The sequence below is a fragment of the Cryptotermes secundus genome, unplaced genomic scaffold (genome assembly GCF_002891405.2).
Source record: "Cryptotermes secundus unplaced genomic scaffold, Csec_1.0 scaffold1940, whole genome shotgun sequence".
Lineage (NCBI taxonomy): Eukaryota > Metazoa > Arthropoda > Insecta > Blattodea > Kalotermitidae > Cryptotermes > Cryptotermes secundus.
The window spans coordinates 166013-170281 of NW_019734994.1; the positions used below are offsets into that span (position 1 = coordinate 166013).

The following is a 4269-nucleotide window of genomic DNA, read 5'->3' on the forward strand; positions in this document are numbered from 1 at the left end:
CCTAGGAAGAAGAAAGCGCGCATGAGCAAGTCCAAATTCAAAGCAATGATGATTGTTTTTTTCGATATCCGGGGGGTAATCTACATTGATTGGGTGCCTGAAGGTCAGACTGTCAATCAGGTTTATTATAAAAATGTTTTGACATACCTCCGTGAACGTGTGCGACGAAGGAGACCAGACATGTGGAAGAATGCCTCATGGGTTCTTCATCACGACAACGCGCCAGCACACAACGCGCTATCTGTGAAGAGGTATTTGGCAAAAAGCAACATTCCAGTGATGGAACATCCACCGTATTCTCCGGACCTAGCACCGTGCGACTTTTTCTCTTCCCGAAAATCAAGTCTGCGCTAAGAGGGACCAGGTTTGGGTCCGTGGATGCAGGGAAAGCAAAAGCGACATAGCTCTTGAAGAGCATAACACAAGATGACCTGCAGCACTGCTTCCAACAGTGGAAAATTCGCATGGAGCGGTGTAGGAATCGGGGAGGGGACTACATTGAAGGGGATAACATTTCGATTGTCTGATTTTTTTTCAATAAAGGGTTAGAGCATGAATCCGGTTTCTTTATTGCCGCACCTTGTATTTAGATTGTCAACTTAATCGGAAAAAAAATCTGAAAAATTATTAAAGAAACTGAATACAGCATGTTTTATGCTCAGGAAGTTACAATCCCTTGTCAGTGAACAAGCTCTTCGAATGGTCTATTTTTCTTATTATCAGTCTCAGCTTGAATATAGTATTATATTCTGGGGTTCTTCTCCAGTTATGAAAAGTTTCTTTGTTTCCCAAAAAAGGGCGATTAGGGTTATGCTCAGTTTGAGTGCTGGAAACTCGTGTAGAGAAGGTTTTAAGAGGTTGGGTATTTTGACAGTTCTAGCCTATATATCTATTCTATATTGGTGTCTGTTGTTACAAATCACAATTTTTTTTCAAACCAACAATAATATTCTTCATATAAACACTAGACAGTTTGGAAAGCTACATGTGTCATCAGTGAGATTATCTTCAATCCAGAGAGGCGTGTTATATTCATCCATCATGGTTTATAATAATCTTCCTCAAAATATACGAAGGATGAGAGATAATGTGAAGATTTTTAAATGCACACTGAAAAGTTTCCTCACAACAAATGCTTTTTATTCAACAGATGAATATATTTCTGCTAAGCATGTATAACATTTAATAACTATATTCCTTGCAATTTTGTTTATGAATGACAATGTAAATTATGGTTATTTGGTGCTTCTGGTTGTGTGTGGTTGTTTGCTGTTGACACAATTGTACTTCTGCAATCAAGACTTATTTTGAAGAGTTCAATATCCGGTCAAATTCGGACAATGGATCAGTGAATTTATGAATTATGCATGTACATGTTATGTATGTATGTATGTAAAACCTAAAACTGTAACAATCACTCAAACAACAGACCAAGCCAACTCATAATTACTTCAGATGCACAAATTATCTTCAAACGAAAGGTTTATTTGAGTTACATGAAGCTCAGAAAACTAACAGGAGCAATAAAATGAGCTGTATTACGGAAAATAAGAACAGACACAGCCCTGAAGATTTATAAAATGAATGCACCTGAAACTTTATTATATGGAGACGAAACACGGACACTAATGACAACAGGAAAAAGGACAGGCCTCAGAGACAAAATTATTAAGACCATCAGTGGGCTGCAAATTACATGATGAAACTAGACAGAAGTATAAGAACAGAAATATCATCAACTAATGGAGATTACACCCAATTGGTACGAACATCTTTTAAGAACTGACTCTGACCAAACACTATGCAAACTTTAAACTACAAACTGATAGGAAGACAAAACACTGGAAGTCTAACAAATGCTGGAAGGATCACTTTTGATCCAGAGCGAGAACACATGAGACCGCTTATTCTGTGAAGCAAGCTGATTAGAGTCTGAAGAATGGATCAGAAAAGTCATCAGGTCTGGATTATACAAAAAATTGGATCAGGCGTTAGCTTATATCCAACCTTGACCTATTTTCCATTTAACATCAACAGTGCCATCACTACAAACAAAAAACCACAACCACAGCTATCACTAACACACCACCAATACCATGACGATGACTACAGCTTCAGGGTAATGAACACCATGATGGTGGCCACCACTACCAAAATCATAATCACAACCATAACTACCATGATGAGCACCAAGATGACCACAACCATGGCTATAACCACTACCACCCTCCATGATATGAAGAGTATGGTCTTCTAGTTTGTGACACTGTGTAGCTCAGCATAAGCCCATCGTTTTGGAGGAAAATATCACCTCCATCTTTTGAGATAAAGAGTAAGCCACATGTTTCCGCTGCTTTCTTGCTTGGCTAATGCTTCATTCCTGGAGATGGATGTGACAGTATCTTCCTTTGAAACATTATATCAAGCAGGAAAGAGGAGTAAGACAAGGCCGTAGTCTAAGCCTGCATTTATTTGATAACTTTTATAAATGACATCACAAACAATATTCATACAGATAATCCACATGCAACAACAACTGGAGCAGAAGGATTCAGGGTTAAGCTTATATTTGCAAAGCCAAAGTGAGACCAATACAAATAGGGTATGTAAAATAACCTATGAAAGGCATAACAATACAGAGAAACAGAATGTTTTTTTTCTTGTATGTAAGTGAAGATTTGTACACAGGTGCCAGGATTTCAGAGGAACCTGCTGGGTAGACCGTAAGTTTAAAAGAAGTACATATTCTTTGCCTAGGATATAGTTCCTGTCCTTGCCAATATTACAGCCCTTGTTATGCCGTTAAGACCTTAAAGAAGTAATACTCAGAATTAAGAAATTAAAGTATAATCACAACATAATTGTTGTGAGAGGATCAGAATTCAAATCACTTCCGAAACCTCTACTGCAATACGTGCATATTGTCTTAACAGCCCAGACCACCAAAATAATGGAAAAGTAAAAAAAAAAGGTAAAGCTACCCCTGTAACAGGCCGTGAAGACCCATAGAGTTGTCAGACATTGAGGGTCCCACATTATCTAGACAATCGGCTCAAAGATGGTGGTAAGGTTATCAGCCTTACACGCCGGCCGCGCTTTACAACCCAGGAAAATTTAATTAATTCCTAGTACTCATTTCTGTTGAGAGATGAAGTGAAAGGAGGTTGGAGAAAACAGCATAATGAGGAGCTTCATAAGTTGTACTCTTCTCCAAGTATAAGTAGAATGATCATGTCAAGGAGGATGAGGTGGGCAGGTCATGTAGCACGAATGGGGGCAACGAGGAATGCATATAGGATATTGGTGGGAAGGCCAGAAGGAAAGAGACCACAGGGAAGATCAAGGTGTAGGTGGGTGGACAATATTAGAGTGGATCTTAGAGAGATAGGATGGGATGGTATGCATTGGATAGATCTGGCTCAGGATAGGGACCAGTGGAGGGCTCTTGAGAACACGGTAATGAACCTTCGGGTTCCATAAAAGGCTGGGAAATTCTTGAGTAGCTGCAGAATTGGCGGCTCCTCCAGAAGGGCTCAGCTCCATGAGTAAGTAAGTGAGTGAGTAAGTAAGTAAGTAAGTAAGTAAGTAAGTACTCATTTCTGTTAGAGGCTGAGTCGACCCCAGGGCCATAGTGCGGCCTGAAGGGTGAGGACAATTGAAAAAATCCAATGACCTCATCGGGACTTGAAACCACGACCTTCCGGCTTGTAGCATAGTGCCTCAACCAACTACACAACTGTGTGCCCCCAATGGAAAAGTATGAAGTAAATTTCAAAATATCTTTTCTGTTAGGTCATTGTTAGTAAACAGGAAATGGAAAAAGATGAAACAAAATACAACACACTTACATACGAGGGGGTACCCAAAAGAAACTGAACTTATTTTTTTTTAACTTATTTATTCAAATTTTAAGCACAAACCTTCAATCCCCTTCAAAGTACTCTTCACTTACACTAATACACTTGTCTAGTCTTTTATTCCATTTTTCAAAACATTGTCTAAATTCGTCTTTTGAGATGCTTGACAGCGCCTCCATCGTTTTTTCCTTCACTTCAGCAACATCAGCAAAACACTTTCCTTTCACATGTCTTTTCATTCGAGGAAACAAAAAAAAGTTTTGATCATTTCGGGACTCTTCTTTCAAAGCACAGCATGCTTCCACGCGACCTTGTTTTTGTTCAGCAGTCAGCAGTCGTGGCACGAATTTCGCAGCCACCCTTTTCATTCCCAAATCTTCTGTCAAAATTCGCTGAACTGAGCTCCAAGTCA

General features: G+C 39.3%; 1 long non-coding RNA gene across 1 annotated transcript in view; it reads right to left on the reverse strand.

The window, feature by feature from the left end:
- Positions 1-4269, reverse strand: part of LOC111869199 — a 13607-nt gene that overhangs the window by 8370 nt on the left and 968 nt on the right. The gene's annotated exons all lie outside the window — the stretch shown is intronic.